Raw genomic sequence first — 23,827 nt, 5'->3', positions numbered from 1 at the left:
GATTAGTAAAGATATTAATGATAATACAGTAGGAAACTCAAATTATTCATATAAAAATATATTGATGTTGCTCAAGTAGTGCGACCTGATATCACGCATTTCATTGTGCTTGGATATAACTTTCACTAGATGAACAGAATATAATAAAAACACATTGTCACTGCTGCTCACAGGAGAACTGTTGCACTAGGAAATCTTCATAACAAGATCTCCAAAATTGTGTATTTTTTTCTTTAGAGTTGGACCTACTTCTATTTAAAACACATTAAAAACGATTGGGAGTACAAACATTTGTAGCAAAGGACAATTTGTGGGCAGGAGACGCCAGGCTGGGGTATAATAAAGTTTGGTTTTGCTTTATTCTACTCCATTGTTATTTGAGTTAAAATGTTTAAAGTTGGACAAAAATTCTAAAAGTTGACCTTAATCATATAAAATAAATATTTACATGCTAAGCAAAAATTTCTCTCCATCCAATTGATGTCTATTACCAGCGATTGTTGGCAACAGACATCAGGACTATTCCACAGCAGCTACTCCAAACCTCAGCCTAATTGAAAGGCACAAAAAACAACACAAGTTGAGAAGCTTTTGAGAGTCAACGGATAATTTTGCCATTGAAATAATACCAAAATGTACTTAAAAAAGGAAGTTATACAGTGGGGCAAAAAAGTATTTAGTCAGTCAGCAATAGTGCAAGTTCCACCACTTAAAAAGATGAGAGGCGTCTGTAATTTACATCATAGGTAGACCTCAACTATGGGAGACAAACTGAGAAAAAAAAATCCAGAAAATCACATTGTCTGTTTTTTTTTCATTTTATTTGCATATTATGGTGGAAAATAAGTATTTGGTCAGAAACAAGCAATCAAGATTTCTGGCTCTCACAGACCTGTAACTTCTTCTTTAAGATTCTCCTCTTTCCTCCACTCATTACCTGTAGTAATGGCACCTGTTTAAACTTGTTATCAGTATAAAAAGACACCTGTGCACACCCTCAAACAGTCTGACTCCAAACTCCACTATGGTGAAGACCAAAGAGCTGTCAAAGGACACCAGAAACAAAATTGTAGCCCTGCACCAGGCTGGGAAGACTGAATCTGCAATAGCCAACCAGCTTGGAGTGAAGAAATCAACTGTGGGAGCAATAATTAGAAAATGGAAGACATACAAGACCACTGATAATCTCCCTCGATCTGGTGCTCCACGCAAAATCCCACCCCGTGGGGTCAGAATGATCACAAGAACGGTGAGCAAAAATCCCAGAACCACGCGGGGGGACCTAGTGAATGAACTGCAGAGAGCTGGGACCAATGTAACAAGGCCTACCATAAGTAACACACTACGCCACCATGGACTCAGATCCTGCAGTGCCAGACGTGTCCCACTGCTTAAGCCTGTACATGTCCGGGCCCGTCTGAAGTTTGCTAGAGAGCATTTGGATGATCCAGAGGAGTTTTGGGAGAATGTCCTATGGTCTGATGAAACCAAACTGGAACTTTTTGGTAGAAACACAACTTGTCGTGTTTGGAGGAAAAAGAATACTGAGTTGCATCCATCAAACACCATACCTACTGTAAAGCATGGTGGTGGAAACATCATGCTTTGGGGCTGTTTCTCTGCAAAGGGGCCAGGACGACTGATCCGGGTACATGAAAGAATGAATGGGGCCATGTATCGTGAGATTTTGAGTGCAAACCTCCTTCCACCAGCAAGGGCATTGAATATGAAACGTGGCTGGGTCTTTCAACATGACAATGATCCAAAGCACACCACCAGGGCAATGAAGGAGTGGCTTCGTAAGAAGCATTTCAAGGTCCTGGAGTGGCCAAGCCAGTCTCCAGATCTCAACCCTATAGAAAACCTTTGGAGGGAGTTGAAAGTCCGTGTTGCCAAGCGAAAAGCAAAAAACATCACTGCTCTAGAGGAGATCTGCATGGAGGAATGGGCCAACATACCAACAACAGTGTGTGGCAACCTTGTGAAGACTTACAGAAAACGTTTGACCTCTGTCATTGCCAACAAAGGATATATCACAAAGTATTGAGATGAAATTTTGTTTCTGACCAAATACTTATTTTCCACCATAATATGCAAATAAAATGAAAAAAAAACAGACAATGTGATTTTCTGGATTTTTTTTTCTCAGTTTGTCTCCCATAGTTGAGGTCTACCTATGATGTAAATTACAGACGCCTCTCATCCTTTTAAGTGGTGGAACTTGCACTATTGCTGACTGACTAAATACTTTTTTGCCCCACTGTATTTCTCACTAATAGGCTTGAATTATCACAGTTGTCCCAATCTTCACTTATTCCCTCCGATCCAGGGTTCTTCTGTCCTTATACATACAGGAAGAAGGATGTGCCATCAGAGGAAGCTCTCTCCTTTCTGAAGGACAGGGTTGGAAGTGGAGCTAGAGAACCCAGGAGCTGATGCAATATCTAATATCAAGACTACTGTGAAAATTGAATTATTTTAAACTCATTTAGTCACATTTGGTAAACAACTCCTTAAAAGGCAAAACCCATTCTTGTACATTTTGTGACTCTTTTCAGAATTAGAATTGATGCAGCATCAGAGAAAACCAATAGCCCCTCATTTTAGGCATCTATGCTCAATGATCCCACAATCAGTCAGACACAGATTTTATGTTGGCAGATTTCTTTTCATATCAAAAATAATATTCATGTACTTCAGATATTATACCTGTACACAATCTCTATGTATAACTATGGCAATGACATAAGAAAAGTGAAAAAAAAAATCTATCAGCTATCTGATTTATACTTTCATATGGGAAGTAACTTTCTGATTTCATAGATACTTCTTATCTTACATACCTCATTTTTCTGCGAAAATTAGTTTATTCTTAGTGAGTTTCTCTTTAGCCTTACAACATGTTTTTTCTTATAGATTACAAAGTGTTAGGTTAGATTCGTGACTTTATAGATTGTAAAATAATGTACATATAGCAATAAACACACGCAATGAACGTGCTTAGACTTTCGATGTTAGAGAACGTCTTTGATCTTAAGGTCATTCCGGTCCAGAAGGCAATGTTCGTAAATGTTTAAAATTCTGCTGCTATAATTAAAAATTGGTAAAATCATGTTACTAGCATAACCTAACAATTTAGTCTTTACCAATGTGCATGCATACTATGTAAATTGATTTGTGACATTGGGCAATGATCTAATTAATTCTGTCAAATTAAATTTTTCTTAAATAAGATGCTCGGGTGACTAGTCATCAGCAATACTTCATTGATGTCTAAGCATTGTGAATATTGTGGGAAATAGTATGTTATTTACTGTATTTGATATTGTCTTAAAATGTTATACAGTAGGGAAAATAAGTTTTTTGATATACTGCCAATTTTGAAAGTTTTGCTATCTACAAAAAATGGAGAGGTCTGTTATTTTTATCACAGGTACACTTCAACTGTGAGAGACAGAATCTAAAAATATTAAACAGAAAATCACATTATTTGATTTTTAACTATTTAAATTGAATTTTTTGCATAAAATAAGTATTTGATCACCTACCAGCCAGAAAAAAAATTCTGGCTCTCACAGACCTGTTAGTTTTTCTTTAAGAAGTCTACTACTCTGCACTCATTACCTGTATTAATTGTACCTGTTTCAACTTGTTACCTGTATAGAAGACACCTGTCCATACACACAATCAATCACACTCCAATATCTCCGCCATGGCCAAGGCCAAAGCACTGTCTAAGGAGACCAGGGATAAAATTGTAGACCTGCAGATCACTGGGATGGGCTACAGGACAATAAGCAAGCAGCTTGGGGTGAAGGCAACAACTGTTAGTGAAATTATCAGAAAATGGAAGAAGCACAAGATAACTGTCAAACGTCCTTGGTCCGGGGCTCCATGCAAGAACTCACCTCGTGGGTAAGGATGACCCTGAGAAAGGTCAGGAATCAGCCCAGAACTGCATGGGAGGACATGGTCAATGACATGAAGAGAGCTAATACCAGAGTCTCAAACATTACCGTAAGTAAAACACTATGCCATCATGGATTAAAATACTGCAGGGCACGCAAGGTGTCCCTGCTCATGCCAGCATATGTCCAGACCCATTTGGAGTCCACAAATAACCATCTGGATGATCCAGATGAGGCATTGGAGGATGTCTCATGGTCAGATGAGACCAAAATAGAGCTTTTTAATATCAACTCCTCTCACCATATTTGGAGGATGAGTACATCCCCAATAACACCATCTCAATTGTGAAGCATGGTGGGGAAACATCACACTTTGGGTATGCTTTTCTGCAAAAGAGACAGAAAGACTACACCTTATTGAAGAGAGAATGGATGAGATCATGTATTTCAAAATTTTGGCCAACAACCTCCTTCCCTCAGTAAGAGCATTGAAGATGGATCATGGCTCAGTCTTACAGCTTGACAATGACCCAAAACACACAGCCAGCGTTTCAAGGTCCTGGAGTGGCCTAGCCAGTCTCCAGACCTGAACTCCATAGAAAATCTACAGTGGGAACTGAAACTCAATGTTGCCTACTGACAGCCCTGAAAACCTGAAAGATCTGGAGAAGATCTGAAAGGAGGAGTGGGCTAAAATCTCTGCTGCAATGTGTGCAAACTTGGTCACAAACTACAGGAAATGTCTGACCTCTGTAATTGCAAACAAAGGTTTCTTTAGAAAGAAAATATTAAGTTCTGTTTTTCTATTGTATCAAATACTTATTTCATGCAATCAAATGCAAATTAATTATGTAAAAATATTTGTAGTGCTAATATGTTAATGGCCACCAGGAATCCATATTGGTAGTCTGTCTTTAAGGAACCATTAAGATATTAGACAGAAACAGTTGAACTTATATTAGCCTTGTATTTTCTGTAATTTTCCCAACACCTGTACCGCATAGCTCCTTTATCAGCTCCTTTATATGGGAAAGCATATGTTTATAGTATGTTCCAATTACTGCATAGGTTCGTTATCCATGTTTAGTGAGAAATGTTGTGTTTATAGTATGGTAAAACATTTGGTACCAGGAGAGCCTTTGGCATATTTTCTCCGGTGGTGTATTTGTCCGATGTTGACTGACATCTGAAGAGTTGGCCACTCTGCCAGAGGGATATTATATTGGACAAATAGAACTTGGTAGGGCTTGTGTAATACTTGGCTATGCAAGCATTTGTTTCTAAACAAGATAAACATTGGGGAAGACTTCAGCTAAGACAGAAGCCCTGTTAACCTGTGGACTGAAAAGGGAACGCCCGTGACTCCACAGTGAGGATCCCAGGAATTTCTCTGTCTTCGCTGTTCTGCTTCGTTCTGCTTCTCACAGCTGATGTTCTACTCCTGGTGAAGTTTTTCTTATGTAGTGTGCAATGTAAGTACTTTACCTTTGTGATTTATATTATGCAAAAGTGCATGCAATATCACACTTATTCCTATTTTCTGTAATCATTTAATTATTATAATACAATTAATGGCCTTCTTTAAAGCCGTATCCAACTCCTTTGACTAAAACAATAATACAATGTGATTACCTGGATTTTTTTAGATTCTGTCTCCCACAGTTGAAATCAAACACTTATTTTCCTCACTGTATGGGTGGAGTCACACACAACGTTTAAAAATGCGGTCCGTTTCAAACGGACGAGAATCGCAGAAATGTTCCCTGAACAGTGATCCATATGTCATCCATTTGCAATGTGAGGATGCGATTTTCTCACATCTAAGCATCTGTGTGACATCCGTATGGTATCCGGACAGCGAGATTTTCTTGCCGGCTTGCAAAATGGACATAAAATGGGTCCCTAGCCTCAAATATTCGTGAAAACATATATACAGTCTATATATACAGTATATATATATATATTTATGTCAGTGAGACACATATATATATTTACTGTATATATATATTTATATATTTATATTTCATACAAAGATAGGTAGCAGAATAGCCGATAATTCAATTGTCGGCATCTGTAAAATCATTACAGAGCCCGACAGGATATGAGACATGGTTTACATACAATAAACCATTGCTTATTCATTATATTTTTATATGTCCCTCAAAAATAATGTTAGTAGTGTATGTGTGTAAAATTTTGTAGCTGTAGGTGTTAAATTAAAGGATTAATTCACGGGAAAAAAACTGGTTTGGGATCACACGCAATTTTCTCCACCAGAGAAGCCAAGCCAGTGACTGAGGGCAGAAATTAATAGCCTATAGAGGAACCATTGTTTTTGGGCCCCCCTGGCTAAAAAAATCTGCCCGCAGCCACCCCAGAAGAGGCGCATCTGTAAGATGCCCCAATTCGAGCACTCACCCGCTCTCTTAACATTGCCCTGTAGCAGGTGGCATATGGGGTAATAAGGGGTTAATGTCACCTTGCTATTGTAAGGTGACATTAAGTCTGGTTAATAATGGAGAGGTGTCAATAAGACACGACTCCATTATTAATCCACTAGTCTGAAAGGGTTAAAAAAACACATGCACATTAAGAAAAAAGACTTTTAATGAAATAAACACACATTTTTTCCATCTTTATTTAACCCCCAATCCAAGTGAAGCCATTATTCTCCTGTAAAAAATATCCAAAATAATAAAGCAGCAATATCACATACCTGTCCACCGTACAGTCAAGTCCCATGCCGCAATCCATCTCAAGGGGTTAAATAGTTTACAACCGGAACCGATGCTATTGTGACCGGCCCGGCTGTAAACCACTGAAGAATGACTGAGAAGCTGCCTGCCCACCTGACCGGAGATCAACTAATTAGCGTTGGAAAGTTTCTGAACATTTTCCCATGCTGTCAGTTTACCTTGGGTCAGGCGGGGAGTCTGCGCAGCCTCACTGACTACCGCTGATGTCACTTAAGCTGCGCTGACTCCCTGCCTGACCCGCAGTGAACTAACAGCATGGGAAAGTGTTCAGAAACTTTCCCACGCTAATGAGTTCATCTCTGGTCGGTGGGGTGGTTGCGCAGGCAGCTTTTTCTTCATTCCTCCGTGGTTTACAGCCAGGCCGGTGAATTTAACACCTACAGCTCCAAAATTTTATACACATACACTACTAACATTATTAGTGAGGGACATATATAACTCTAACTGATATGCAATGGTTTACTGTATGTAAACCATGTCTCATATCCTGTCGGGTTCTGTAATTATTTTACAGATGCCGACAATTGAATTATCACATATTCTGCTATCTATATCTCTATGAAATATACATATATATGTGTGTCAATGACATATATATCTATACTATGTGTATACATATCCTATTTTAACCTGTCAGTGTGACTTTACAGTATAGCGCACTGAATTGCTGGCTTTTCTAAAGGACACCGGTGTGTATTTCTCGCAAGTCACACTCATGGTCCGTGTGTAATCCGTTTTTTTCTCGCACCCATAGACTTGCATTGGCGAGTCTCGGAAGATTTCACCCGCACGTATAATACGGGCGAGAAAAAACACGGATGATGGGAGCTGCCCCATAGATTAAGATTGGTCCGAGTGCTATGCGATTTTTTCTCGCATAGTACTCGTCCGTATTTCTCTCTAGCATGACTCCGGCCTATCTATTATAGGTGGTGTTCCGAATACATTCAACATATCTATAGTGGTCCAACAATATAATAGAATAAGTGCTTAAAAAATATGGTCAGGAATAACTTAGTTTTAATGGAATTTTTATTGTTCATATATATATATATATATATATATATATATATATATATATATATACACTGGTATACATTTGAGAATTTGTGATATAACTCAGGAAAATAGTCATTGAGGCATGTTGTATATTGATGTGCTTCCTGAAAAAAGAGACTGATGGCTATTAAATAGTCTTGCAGGAACCATGCGTCAAAATACTCCCTAAAGGATCACATGAACACCAAAGCAGCACACATAGAAGATGAATAATTTCTGTTTAACCAGGCTTTGCCTGGGGATTTTCTCAAAAGATGATCATCATTCATGGATAACCAGACCAGAATATGGAAAAAATTTGCTACACGATCCTAGAGTTCATGCATTTTCTCCTACTTCTCCTACTACGAGTATTATAACTAATGACTAATTAATGCCAGCAACAATCATAAGAAATTTCTAATGTTCATTAACCTATATTTATTAACTCCATTAAACCTATTATTATCAAATCATCATCAATCTTTTTTAAATATTTTTTAAATAGAGATGAGTGAATCAATTTAATGTGAATCGAATTTGTAAGCACTTTTATGAGAATTGAAGGTTATGGCAAATTATTGTTCAAACAATTTCTATTGGATCAGCAAAAACCAGCCTGCTGCCATTTTACACATTGCAGAAAATTGCATTAGCCATTGTGTTATGATATTGGTTAAGCATGGCTCGAATCCAATAGCAAGTGCAGCACAAGTGGAGAACAGCAAGCGATAGTAGAAGTCCTTGGAGGCAGCAATAGGAATTGTAGGAAACAATCCACAGAGGAGTGGGAACAATCTGGGTCCAGTTCTCAGGAGCTGGAGGCTGGAGGAAAAGAAACAGCTAGGCACAATACTCAAGCAATGACTGAGCGATCCATGTGGCTTTAAGTAGGTCCAAACAGAAAAAAGATGGATTCCACAGGTTCAGGATCTGCCATCTTTGTATAGGGCGATTGCAAAATACAACAGCAGCCACTGGTGGTAAGGAGTGGAAATACAGCACATTAATAGCAGCTAGTATTGGTCAATCCACAGAATGACAACAGAATCCTGACATGCGAAAGGCTCATCTCATACGCCTCTGCACATGCTTCCATATAATGCCTTGCCACTATCACATCACATAGTAAAGTGCAGCTAATCAGGAGAGGCTATCATAGACAGTATAAAGGTCGAGGCAGGGAATGCAGCTGCTTCCCAGAGCCATAACTTTTTAATTTCTTCATCAATATGACCATATATATCAATAGATTTCCCTGTCTGAACAATTAAGCAAGAATTAGGGATCCAAAGAGTTTTAGCAAAATTAGTAAATTTTATTACACAAAAATTAAAAACAGAGCATCGTTGCTAATGTAGGCAGTGATAAGCATAATAGACACAAACTGACACCCAAATAAATAACTCAATGTATACAGTCAATATTGAGGAATTTTAGTCACACATAGTTACCGCTATTGTTACCACGCCTCCTGAAGAAGCTACGGCGTAACGCGCGTAGGGGCGACAGGCAGTGGCAGCATTCTTGGCACCTAAAGTAAGTGAGTCTCAGCACCTTCATGCAGTGAAAACTGTCCATGATATTTACGTTTTTTTGTATACTATATAACAGCTAGCTAGCACTTGATCTGATGGTAACAGTAGCGGGCTTATCCCTGCAAGAAGTTGTTTGGATTTACCCTTAGATTTATATCAGCGGGCTAATACCTGCTGCTATGTGTACTATCTACCTATGCAAATGTGACTAGGGGGCGGCAGACAGCAGCAGCATTCTGGGCACTTAAAGTAAGTAAGTTTCAGCACCTTCATGCAGTAAAAACTGTCCATGACATTTACTTTTTTCTGTATACTATACAACAGTTAGCTAGCCCTTGCTCTGTTGGTAACAATAGCGGGATTATCCCTGCTGGTAGCTGTTTGGACAATCTTTACCCTTAGATCAATAGCAGCGGGCTAATACCTGCTACTATGTGCAGGGCCGGTTTTAGGCAAAGTGGGGCCCTAGGCAAAGATTAAAATGGGGCCCCAAAAGCTAACATATTGCACATCACACAGAAGCATTTCGGTTGTATTTATATGCGCTAAGTTCAGGCCACTAAATGAGTGTGATCGACAATATTGAAGTCGCTCAACACTTGTTTCCCGGCCTCTTTCCACCGTCTGAGAAAGAATGATGGGGACAGAACAATCACTAATGGATCACTAACAAATCACCATACAGTATCATGTTATCAGCAGCACATCTACAGTTTACACCCCATAGTCCTCCATATAATATAATGTGCCCCATAGTCCTCCATATAGTATAATAAACTCCTCAGTTCTCCATATTGCATAATTCACTCCCCATAGTCCTCCATATTTTATAATACACTCCTTATAGTCCTCCATATAATATAATGTACTCCATAGTCCTCCATATAGTATAATACACTCCTCAGTCCTCCATATAGTATAATACACTCCCCATAGTCCTCAATATAGTATAATACACTCCCCATAGTCCTCCATATATTAAAATACACTGCTCAGTCCACCATATAGTATAATACACTCCTCATAGTGCTCCATATAGTATAATGCACCGCCATAGTCATCCATGTAGTACAATTCACTTCCCATAGTATAATGCACACCATAGTTCATCATATAATGTATTCCCCATAGTCCTCAATACAGTATAATGCAGCCCACATAGAGCATAATGCAGCCACCCCACAGAGTATAATGCAGCCCCGCCATACAATATAATGTAATCCCCATAGAATATAATGCAGCCCCCCTCTTATAGTATAATGCAGCCACCCCTTAGAGCATAATGCAGCTACCCCTCAAAGTATAATGCAGCTATTCCACAGAATATAATGTAACCCCCCATAGAATATAATGCAGCCCCGCCATAGAATATATGGCAACCCCCTCATAGAGTATAATGCAGCCCCTTATATAGTATAATGTAGCCCTTCTCATATAGTATAATGCAGCCCCCATAGAATATAATAAAGCCCCCATACATTATAATCTAGCCCCCACAGATAATGCTGCCCCCCCATAGAATACAATGTAGCCTCCTCATATAGTATAATGTAGCCCCCTCATAGAGTATGATGCAATCACCGCCCATAGAATATAATAAATATAATACAGCCCCCCATAGAATATAATGTAGCCCCAAATAGAATAAAATACTGCCCACCTCCCCATAGAATATAATGTAAGCCCCCATATTATATAACACAGCCTCCCCCATAGATTATAATGTAAAATGTACCCCCTTGGTATATAACTCAGCTGCATAGTATAAAGCACAGCACCACCATGGTATATAGAACAGCCCACCATGGTATATAGCACAGTACCACATGGTATATAGCACAGCCCACCATGGTATATAGCCCAGCATGGTATGTAGCCCAGCACCACATGGTATATAGCCCATCATGGTATATAGCCAAGCACCACATGGTATATAGCCCAGCACAGTATACAGCCCAGCATAGTATACAGCCCAGCACAGTATACAGCCCAGCATAGTATATAGCCCAGCACAGTATAGAGCCCAGCATAGTATACAGCCCAGCATAGTATATAGCCCAGCATAGTATAGAGCCCAGCACAGTATATAGCCCAGCACAGTATATAGCCCAGCACAGTATATAGCCCAGCATAGTATACAGCCCAGCATAGTATACAGCCCAGCACAGTATACAGCCCAGTATAGTATATAGCCCAGCACAGTATACAGCCCAGCATGGTATATAGCCCAGCACAGTATACAGCCCAGCATTGTATATAGCCCAGCATAGTATATAGCCCACCATAGTATACAGCCCAGCATGGTATATAGCCCACCAGAGTATACAGTCCAGCATGGTATACAGCCCAGCACAGTATACAGCCCAGCATGGTATATAGCCCAGCATAGTATACAGCCCACCATAGTTTATAGCCCAGCATGGTATATAGCCCACCAATGCCACAATAGTATATAACCCAGCACAGTATACAGCCCAGCATGGTATATAGCCCAGCATAGTATACAGCCCACCATAGTTTATAGCCCAGCATGGTATATAGCCCACCAATGCCACAATAGTATATAACCCAGCACAGTATACAGCCCAGCATGGTATAAAGCCCACCAATGCCACCATAGTATATAGCCCAGCACAGAGTATAGCCCAGCATAGCATATAGCCGCTCCCCCCCAGAATGGCCCCACAGTCCAGTACTCACACTGATATATTAAAAAAAAAAAACTATTCTCACCTTCTCCTTGTGCCCGCGCTGCTGGCTGCTCCTGTCTCCTGCTCTGCCGGCACACAGTGAGAGTGCGATGATGTCATCGCGCACCCGCTGTGTCAGTGGCAGAGCGGGGAATGATGGGAGAGGGAGCACTTTTGTCACTCCTTGTAAGAGAATCTCAGCACCTTTCGATTACTCAAGGTTGCTGGATTTCTTCATATAGTGAAAACTGTTTATGACATTTACGTCTTTATGAATACTATATAATAATGGGCTGACCCTTGCTCTGATGGTTGCAGTGGCGGGCTAATCACTGCTGGTAGCTGCTGATATAATTGTCACTTTTAGATTAATAGCAGTGGGTCAATTCCTGCTACTATTTGTACCATCTAAAGTATTACTAAGCACTATGTGTGACTAAAATTCCTCAATATTGACTGTATACATTGAGTTATTTATTTGGGAGTCAGTTTGTGTCTATTATGCTTATCACTGCCTGCATTAGCAACGATGCTCTGTTTTTAATTTTTGTGTAATAAAATTTACTAATTTTGCTAAGACTCTTTGGATCCCTAATTCTTGCTTAATTGTTCAGACAGGGAAATCTATTGATATATATTGTGTTTTGAGTTGTGCTATTACGTGTTTCCCATTAGTAGGGGATATTCTTGCATTTATCAATATAACCATGTCAGGGCTTGGTTTTTGATGGATGAGTTGTACTTTTGAACGACACCATTGGTTTTACCATATCGTATACTGGAAAATGGGAGAAAGTTCCAACTAAGGTGTAATTGGAAAAAAGTGCAATTCCACAACAGTTTTTTTTACCATGTTCACCAAATGCTAAAACTGACCTTCCAACATGATTTTCAAGGTCATTACGAGTTCATAGATACCAAACATGTATAGGCTCTTTGATATTTAAGTTATGAAAAAAAAAATTTGTTGAAAAAATAATTCTGTCATTTTCCTGAGACCCATAGCATCTCCATTGTTCAGGATCTGGGGTTGGGTGAGGGCTTATTTTTTGCATTCTGAGCTAACATTTTTATTGATACAATTTTGAATTTTGGTGTAGATACAAACTTTTGATTGCCAGTTATTGCATTTTAAAGTAAAAAAACGTAATTCTGGCATTTTGACTATTTTTTCGTTAAGCTGTTTAACGATCGCATTAATTCTTTTTATATCTTGATACATAGGGCGATTCTGAAAGTGGAGATACCAAATATGTGTATTTTTTTAATTGTTGTTTTTTAATATTTTTAAAAACTTTTTCTACTTTTCACTTGCTTCAATTGTCTCCATGGGAGACTAGAAGCTGCGATCTTCTGATGATCAAATCGCCTGTGTTTGGCAGAAATGCTCACTTGCTATGAGCGCCGACCACTGGGTGGTGCTTATAGCAATCTGGCAATGACAACCACAGGGGTCTGCTGCAGCCCCCGGGTTGTCATGCCAACACATCATTGACTCTCGGTCATGTGACATGGGAGCCGATGGGTGAGATTAGTGATGTGATTCCGGCATGATCACATTAAATGCTGCTGTCAGAGATTGACAGTGGCATTTAACAGGTTAACAGTAGTGGGTCTCGCGACTGTTAGGGGCACATGTCAGCTGTTCAAAACAGCTGACATGTGCTGGGAAAGATGTGAGCTCAGCGCCAAAGCCCACATCAAAGGGAGAGACACGACATGCACTGTACATGTAAGCAGGGTCGGTCTGGCATGTCAGGGTACCGGGGATTCCCCCGATGGCCCTTGGCTGTGGTGGGAAGGAGAGGAGGAGAAGGAAGGAAGAAAAAAAAAGTCTGCAGTTTTTAGGGGCACGGGCCCTTTAAAAGCGCAGGCCGTGTATGTGTAGGGGCGCGTGCCCGCAGCGCTCATTACCTTAACCGATGCGGCGCACGTCCCGATTGATACTGGCAAGTGTGCGCCCGCTGTCACCGGTGTATGACGTCAGTGTCATGCACCGCATGCGACGGTCACACACATTCACCGGCCTCTGCTATGTCAGCAGCCATTTTAGTACGAGAGCACCGGACCTGCAGAGGAGGACGCCACCTCCGGGAGTGCAGGCAGGTAAGAGCAAGTTTTTTTTTTTTCTTCTCTCTCTCTCATATGGGGGAAGGGGCCCAGGATGGATACAGATATGAGAGTGGGGGCCCAGGGTGGATATACATATGGGGAAGGGGGCAGGATCTATACACATATGGGGGAAGGGGGACAGGTTGGATGCACATAAGAGGGGAAGGGGGCCAGGATGGATATAGATATGGGGGAAAAGGGCCAGGATAGATGCACATAGAGGTGGAAGGGGGCCAGAATGGATATACATACAGGGGAAGGGGGCCAGGATGCATATACATATGGGGGAAGGGGGCCAGGATGGATGCACATACAGGGGGAAGGGGGCCAGGATGGATTCACATATGGGGGAAGGGGGCCAGGATGGATACACATATGGGGGAAGGAGGCAAGGGTGGATGCACATACAGGGGAAGGGGGCCAGGATGGATGCACATATGGGGGAAGAGGGACAGGATGGATGCACATACGGGGAAAGGGGGCCAGGATGGATACACATATGGGGGTGGCCAGGATGGATACACATAAGGGGGTGGCCAGGATGGACACACATACGGGGGACCAGGATGGATTTATGGGGGGCAGGTCAAGGGACCAGGATGCATTTATATGGGGGGAAGGATGGATATATGGGGGGCCAGGATGCATATACAGTATATGGGGGCCAAGATGGATTTATTGGGAAGTGGGCTGGACCAGGATGCATATATATGGGGGGCAAGATGGATATATGGGGAGGGGCCAGGATAAATATATGGGGGGCAGGTTGCATATATGTTGGACCAGGATGGTTGTATGGCGGGCAGGATGTATATATGGGGGCAGTACAAGAGATCAGGAAGCATATATATGGGGGAGCAGGATGTATATATATGGGGGGACAGGACAAGGACCAGGAATGATATATGGGGGTACAGGAGAGATTTATAGTGGGGCAGGACATGGGACATATGTGGGCAAATATGTATAGCTGAGGAAGCGAGATGATATCTGGGGGCCAAGATAGACAAGCGACATGGGGGCCAGGCCTGGGCATATTATAAAATAAAGGGGGCCAGGCAGGGGCATATTATAAGATAAAGGGGGCCAGGCTGGGGCATATTATAAAATATAGGGGACCAGGCTGGGCGACATTATTAAATAAAGGGGACCAGGATGAGGGACATAATTTCTGTTCGAGGGCCAGAATGAGCATAATTTCTTTAGGGTCCAATTTGGGACATTATTACTACTGTAATATAATTTACTTTTTAGGAAACAGTTTTCCAAGGAGGGAAAAAAACAGAGGTCCTGTTACTGTGCAGGGCGGTGCTATGTCGCTTTTCCTTTTCATCTGACGTAGTGTAGAAATCAGGGAAAAAGTGGGGAAAGTGCTCCGGAAGCGATCAGCTATTGATGACTGTGTTATTTTTTGCAGAGATAAGTTCTGGCTGGAAGAAGTGATGGCAGTCTGTGCTGGTTGAAGAGGAAAACCGAAGATGAAAGACTTCAACCACAGACGTCACTGGGAGGTCAGTGTATTAGGCCTGTTTCACACATCAGTTTTTTTCTTCAGTTAAAATCCGCTAAAATGGCGGATAGAGGATCCGTTCCTGTACTGATAACAACGTTTGTCACCGGACCGTTATTTTAATGGATCCGTCAAAGGAAGAATTTTAAAGGAACCGCTGCCTGGGGAAGAGGAGAGAGAGATTTTTCAGCTGCCAGAACAGAGTTTAGGGTTAAATTTCCAGCTGAGTGAAGTCTTTCGGGCATGCGCAGTGAGAAGTGTGGATCCTGCCGCCCGAAAAAACGTTGCATGCTCCGTTCGGGCATGTCGTCGGACGTCAAAACTTTGGCGGATCCGCAAAAAAACGGATCCAACGGATGGCCATCTGTCAAGATCCGCCGGTAATGCAACTCAATTGGAAAAAAAAATGGATTCGCCAAGAAAAATGGCGGATCCTTTTTTTGGCAAATCGGCGGATCTTGACTGATTGTGAAAAACTGAAGTGTGAAACAGGCCTTACATGTACATGCAAACTATATAATGTGTACAGAGCTCCTGTGTGTAATGTCACTGGTGACCACTGTATTACCTGTATACTGACACTATATACAGAGCGCCTGTGTATATCACTGTTGATCCCTGTATTACCTGTACAGTGACACTGTAAACAGTGCTCCTGTGTATAATGTCACTAGTGATCACTGTATTATCTGTACACTGACCCTATATACAGAGCTACTGTGTATAATGTCATGTCACTGGTGATCACTGTATTACCTGAACACTGACATTATATACAGAGCTCCTGTGTATAATGGCCCTGGTTGTAATATTGTGTTAGTATTGTGGTTTGCATTCATAATCAGTATTGTAGTATTCGGTCACTATGTGGTGGTAATTTCTGGTCTGTTCATGGTGTGGCAGTATTTCTCCTTGTATGTAGTATTATTTTGTCTCATATGCTGGTAGTATGTCATATTATTCGGTCAATATGTGGTGGTAATATGTGGTTTGGTGATGGTGTGGCAGTATTTGTCCCTTGTAAGTAGTATTATTTGGTCACTATGTGGGCTGGTCATGGTGTGGTGGTATTTGTCCCTTGTGTGTAGTATTATTCTGTCACTATGCGGTCTGGTCATCGTGTGGCGGTATTTCTTCCTGTATGAGGTGGTATTGGTTTTGGTATAAGGGATTGTGTTGTGTATGGCAGTCCTTTTTTCTCTCTGATATTAATTAGAAGATTCTTTATTTTCATTAGAGATTAAATAATTTGTACACAGCAACAGAGATGCACTTACAGGGGTTTCCTGTGGAAAAAAGTTATCATCTCTCCACAGGCTAAGTGATAACATATTGATTGGTGGGTGTCTGACTACTTGGACCCATTCAGCAAAATGTGGAACTTTTTATCCCAATTAGACTGGAGTGGCATGTCTGACTTGACCACTGATCCATTCATCCCCTCCGTGGCTACTTGTTTTTTTCTAGAAGCCCCAAAGTGAATGAATGGAGCTGCAGTCAGACATCCCACCTGCTGCTCCATTTTAAAATGGGGATAAGTGTCCTATCAATGATAAAACTTTCCCATTCTTCCAATTGGTGCAGTTTCTAATGGTCGGACCTAAGCGATCACCCATCCTGTGGAGCCCATGGATCGGTGATAACTTGTTTCAACCAAAGAACCCCATTAATGTAAACTACCATAATTATACATCCCAGTTATGGGGGCACACAGTAGATGTGCATGAGTCGCCTGTGTTTTACAGCCGATGCTCTACTATATTGGGGATAACGACTCACAGATATTTGCATATAGCTGTAGGGTGGGCCTCTAGAGTCCATTCCCCTGGTGGGCCCCAGACACCCCAGTCAAACCCTGCATGTACGGCACATGTCGTGAAGGGGAAAAATACTCCAGATAGTAATGTGTTGTTTAACTGCAACACTGAAGAAAATGGGTGTAGTAGTCTAAGAACAATACAAAAAATCAATTGATATGCGGAGAGAAAGATAGGCTGCATGCCAGCAGCATTACGCCAAAAAAAATGCCAGCAGCATTGTCAGACTCAATGTGATTGTTCACTGATATGGTGTAGCTAGCATATTAAGTGCTGCACTAGAAAGCATCAGCAAGGAAGCACAATATTTTTTAAAATTGAAAACAGTATGAAACAGAGACCATTAGTTTGCTAGCAACAAGCATTTGCAAAGAGTTTTTGCATATCTTGTGCAATCCTTTTTGTGGTGAGGGTAATAACTTTTCAAAAATATGGAATAAACTATCCCAAGACGTAACTGTGACTGAATACATAACAAAGTGTGCATACCACACACAATATTATTATTTTTTAAGCTTCTGTTTAGCTAGTCAAATTTTACATTTGTACATACTACATCAATGCAGTACTCTTTTTGAATGTATATCTAACTAGAATTCATTATGACTAGTGTTGAGCGATACCATCCGATATTGAGAAATATCAGATCGGATTGGATCGGCCGATACCCAAAAAGTATCGGGTATTGCCGATTCCGATACCGGAAGTCCCATTCAAGTCAATGGGGCAGAAATATCGGAATTAAAAAAAACCCTTTCTGTACTTGCACATCCTGTTCGGGAGGGGGGAAGAGTGTGGGCGGTGCGTGGGCGGACACTGTGCGTGTCTGTGTGTGCAGGCGGGGTCTGTGCGGGCCTGCCGGGGGTCTGTGCGGACTGCCGGGGGTCTGTATGGGCCTGCCGGGGGTCTGTGCTGGCTGCCGGGGGTCTGTGCGGGCCTGCCGGGGGTCTGTGCGGACTGCTGGGGGTCTGTGCTGGCTGCCGGGGGTCTGTGCGGGCCTGCCGGGGGTCTGTGACGGCTGCCGAGGGTCTTTGCGGACTGCAGGTGGGTCTGTACGGGCCTGCCGGAGGTCTGTGACGGCTGCCGGGGGTCTGTGCAGACTGCCAGGGGTCTGTACGGGCCTGCCAGGGGTCTGTGCCGGCTGCCGGGGGTCTGTGTGGGCTGCCGGGGGTCTTTGTGCCTGTGTGCAGGCATTGTCCAATGGGACTACAAGTCCCATCGGGCTATGCCTGCTACAATGACAGTGATTGACACATTAGCCAATGATGGGACAGTAGTAGTCCCATCATACGGCTAATGTATTGATTGTAAAAAAAAAACAAAAAAACATACATACTAATTATGCAAATTGTCTCTTCAGAGAAGAAGAGGACTAGAACTCTAGTGCCACCTATTGGAGGTAGCAATCCTAAAAGTCAATGTTGACCCTTTAACGAGCCTAGTTACATGACTTAGGATAAAAGCCAAGCCAGAATCTCCATTTGCAGACACTGTGTTTCGGGGTACTGCCCCTCATCAGTGCAAAGTGGGAGAAGATCTGGTTTGGCTGTGAGAGAGGCGTCTGACCGATATCCAAGAAGTATCATTTCTCCTTGCGGAGAATAACATGCTAAGCATGTGGAGGTGAGGAGACTTAAAGCTGCAATGCTCCTCTGGGAAATATGCTAATTATGCAAATTCTGGCTTGGCTTTTATCCTAAGTCATGTAACTAGGCTCGTTAAAGGGTCAACATTGACTTTTAGGATTGCTACCTCCAATAGGTGGCACTAGAGTTCTAGTCCTCTTCCTCTCTGAAGAGACAATTTGCATAATTAGCATATTTCCCAGAGGAGCATTGCGGCTTTAAGTCTCCTCACCTCGACATGCTTAGCATGTTATTCTTCGCAAGGAGAAATGATACTTCTTGGATATCGGTCAGACGCCTCTCTCACAGCCAAACCAGATCTTCTCCCACTTTGCACTGATGAGGGGCAGTACCCTGAAACACAGTGTCTGCAAATAGAGATTCTGGCTTGGCTTTTATCCTAAGTCATGTAACTAGGCTCGTTAAAGGGTCAACATTGACTTTTAGGATTGCTACCTCCAATAGGTGGCACTAGAGTTCTAGTCCTCTTCTTCTCTGAAGAGACAATTTGCATAATTAGCATATTTCCCAGAGGAGCATTGCGGCTTTAAGTCTCCTCACCTCGACATGCTTAGCATATTATTCTCCGCAAGGAGAAATGATACTTCTTGGATAACATACATACTACATATATACAACATTCATACAACATACATACATACTACATACATATTTCATATATACTACATTCAAACAACATACATACATACTACATATATACTACATTCATACAGCAAACATACTACATATATACAACATTCATACAACATACATACATACTACATACTACAAACATACTACATATATATTACATTCATACAACATACATACATACTACATACTGTATATACTACATTCATACAACATACATACATGCATACTACATACATACTACATATATACTACATTCATACAACATGCATACTACATACTACATATATACTACATTCATACAACATACATACATATATAGTACATGCTACATACATACAACATACATACAACATGCTACAGACATACCACATACATACTACAGACATACAAAATACATACTACATACTTACTACATACATACAACATACATACAACATGCTACATACAACATACATACAACATACATACTACATACAATACATTCATACATTCATACAATACATACATATAGATATACAGTACATATAACATAGAGTACATACTCACCATCACTTGTCACTTTGATCCCCGAAGCCAGTGTCATCTGTGAGAAAATTTAGAAAATAACAAACAACCGATATACTCCCTGATCCGCAGAAATCCACGAGTGTCCCATGACGATCTCCCATGGAGAACAGCAGCATCAGCTGATGCGACCGCTCTCTAGGGGCACCAGGAATACAATGATGGGAGGTAGGTATCCTTCCGCACTGTATTCTTCCGCCACTGTAAAAAAATAGTCCCTAGTCTCACTTTTGGCATTGCTGTGTGAGAAAGTTCCCACGCAGCTTTTGCCATAAAGTGAGACCAGTGAACTACAGTAACCTCTCAGTGATGCAGTGCAGCAGATCGTCGTGGGACACTCGTGGATTTCTGCATATCAGGGTGTATATTGCTTGTTTGTTATTTTCTAATTTTTCTCACAGATGACACAGGCTTCGGGGATCAAAGTGACAAGTGATGGTGAGTATGTACTCTATGTTATATGCACTGTATGTCTATATGTATCTATTGTATGAATGTATTGTATGTAGTATGTATGTAGTATGTATGTTGGTATGTATGTTGTTTGTATGTAGCATGTTGTATGTATGTAGTAAGTATGTAGTATGTATTTTGTATGTCTGTAGCATGTTGTATGTATGTTGTATGTATGTAGTATGTATTTTGTATGTCTGTAGCATGTTGTATGTATGTTGTATGTATGTAGTATGTACTATGTATGTATGTTGTATGAATGTAGTATATATGTAGTATGTATGTAGTATGTATGTATGTTGTATGAATGTAGTATATATGTAGTATGTATGTAGTATGTACAGTCATGGCCAAAAGTATTGACACCCCTGCAATTCTGTCAGATAATATTCAGTTTCTTCCTGAAAACGATTGCAAACACAAATTCTTTGGTATTATTATCTTCATTTAATTTGTCTTAAATGAAAAAACACAAAATAGAATGAAGCAAAAAGCAAAACATTGATCATTTCACACAAAACTCCAAAAATGGGCCAGAAAAAAGTATTGGCACCCTCAGCCTAATACTTGATTGCACAACCTTTAGCCAAAATAACTGCGACCAACCGCTTCCGGTAACCATCAATGAGTTTCTTACAATGCTCTGCTGGAATTTTAGACCATTCTTCTTTGGCAAACTACTCCAGGTCCCTGATATTTGAAGGGTGCCTTCTCCAAACTGCCATTTTTAGATCTCTCCACAGGTGTTCTATGGGATTCAGGTCTGGACTCATTGCTGGCCACCTTAGAAGTCTCCAGTGCTTCCTCTCAAACCATTTTCTAGTGCTTTTTGAAGTGTGTTTTGGGTTATTGTCCTGCTGGAAGACCCATGACCTCTGAGGTAGACCCAGCTTTCTCACACTGGGCTCTAAATTATGCTGCAAAATTTGTTGGTAGTCTTCTGACTTCATAATGCCATGCACACGGTCAAGCAGTCCAGTGCCAGAGGCAGCAAAGCAACCCCAAAACATCAGGGAACCTCCGCCATGTTTGACTGTAGGGACCATGTACTTTTCTTTGAATGCCTCTTTTTTTCTCCTGTAAACTCTATGTTGATGCTTTTGCCCTAAAAGCTCTACTTTTGTCTCATCTGACCAGAGAACATTCTTCCAAAATGTTTTAGGCTTTTTCAGGTAAGTTTTGGCAAACTCCAGCCTGGCTTTTTTATGTCTCGGGGTAAGAAGTGGAGTCTTCCTGGGTCTCCTACCATACAGTCCCTTTTCATTCAGATGCCGACGGATAGTACGGGTTGACACCGTTGTACCCTCGGACTGCAGGGCAGCTTGAACTTGTTTGGATGTTAGTGGAGGTTCTTTATCCAACATCCGCACAATCTTGCGTTGAAATCTCTTGTCAATTTTTCTTTTCCGGCCACATCTAGGGAGGTTAGCCACAGTGCCATGGGCTTTAAACTTCTTGATGACACTGTGCACGGTAGACACAGGAACATTCAGGTCTTTGGAGATGGACTTGTAGCCTTGAGATTGCTCATGCTTCCTCACAATTTGGTTTCTCAAGTCCTCAGACAGTTCTTTGGTCTTCTTTCTTTTCTCCATGCTCAATGTGGTACACACAAGGACACAGGACAGAGGTTGAGTCAAATTTAATCCATGTTAACTGGCTGCAAGTGTGATTTAGTTATTGCCAACACCTGTTAGGTGCCACAGGTAAGTTACAGGTGCTGTTAATTACACAAATTAGAGAAGCATCACATGATTTTTCGAACAGTGCCAATACTTTTGTCCACCCTCTTTTTTAAGTTTGGTGTGGAATTATATCCAATTTGGCTTTAGGACAATTCTTTTTGTGTTTTTTCATTTAAGACGAATTAAATGAAGATAATAATACCAAAGAATTTGTGTTTGCAATCATTTTCAGGAAGAAACTGAGTATTATCTGACAGAATTGCAGGGGTGTCAATACTTTTGGCCATGACTGTATGTTGTATGAATGTTGTATATATGTAGTATGTATGTAGTATGTATGTATGTAGTATATATGAAGTATGTATGTAGTATGTAGTATGTATGTATGTTGTATGAATGTAGTATATATGTAGTATGTACTATGTATGAATGTATGTTGCATGAATGTAGTATATATGTAGTATGCATGTAGTATGTATGTATGCTGTATGAATGTAGCATTTATGTAGTATGTATGTAGTATGTATGTTGTATGAATGTAGTATATATGTAGTATGTATGTAGTATGTATGTATGTTGTATTAATGTTGTATATATGTAGTATGTATGCAGTATGTATGGATGTTGTATGAATGTAGCATATATGTAGTATGTATGTAGTATGTATGTATGTTGTATGAATGTAGTATATATGTAGTATGTATGTAGTATGTATATATATTTTTTTTACATTCAACACATTAGACGGATGATGGGACAATGTGTCAATCACTGTCATTGTAGTAGGCATAGCCCGATGGGACTTGTAGTCCCATCGGACGATGCCTGCACAAAGACACAAAGACCCCCGGCAGCCCGCACAGACCCCCGGCAGGCCCGCACAGACCCCCGGCAGCTGGCACAGACCCCCGGCAGGCCCGTACAGACCCCCGGCAGTCCGCACAGACCCCCGGCAGCCAGCACAGACCCCCGGCAGGCCCGTACAGACCCCCGGCAGGCCCGCACAAACTCACGGCAGTCCGCACAGACCCCCGGCAGCCGGCACAGACACCCTGCAGGCCCGTACAGACCCCCGGCAGTCCGCACAGACCCCCGGCAGTCCGCACAGACCCCCGGCAGGCCCGCACAGACCACGCATCATGATGCCCACAGACCGAGCATCATGATAACATCATTTCAGCAGCCAATCACAGCCACAACAGTGGCTCATTGCATTATGGGAGCTTACGATTTCGGTATCCGATATTGTAAAAATATCGGTACTCGGTATCGGAATTCCGATACAACGAATATCGGCCGATACCCGATATTTGCAGTATCGGAATACTCAACACTAATTATGACATTATTATAAAGAGAGTTGAAATTTGTTTAAAAAAAGAATTAAAACTGTAGACATTCAACTGTGCATGTCTGTTTTTGCACCCCTGTTTTACTAATCTAATTCGACAATTGTAGATGCCTCACTCATAATACA

The 23,827-nt window shown here is 41.3% G+C and overlaps 1 protein-coding gene across 2 annotated transcripts in view; it reads right to left on the bottom strand.

Moving 5' to 3' along the window:
• Positions 1 to 23,827, bottom strand: part of GRIA3 (glutamate ionotropic receptor AMPA type subunit 3) — a 483,632-nt gene that overhangs the window by 315,901 nt on the left and 143,904 nt on the right. The window lies entirely within an intron of this gene.

This window comes from Dendrobates tinctorius, unplaced genomic scaffold (assembly GCF_039654945.1).
Source record: "Dendrobates tinctorius isolate UK_male_01 unplaced genomic scaffold, ASM3965494v1 ptg000154l, whole genome shotgun sequence".
Taxonomy (NCBI): Eukaryota; Metazoa; Chordata; class Amphibia; order Anura; family Dendrobatidae; genus Dendrobates; species Dendrobates tinctorius.
The sequence above is the reverse complement of the archived record's forward strand: the minus strand, read 5'-3'. Positions and strand labels throughout refer to the sequence as shown.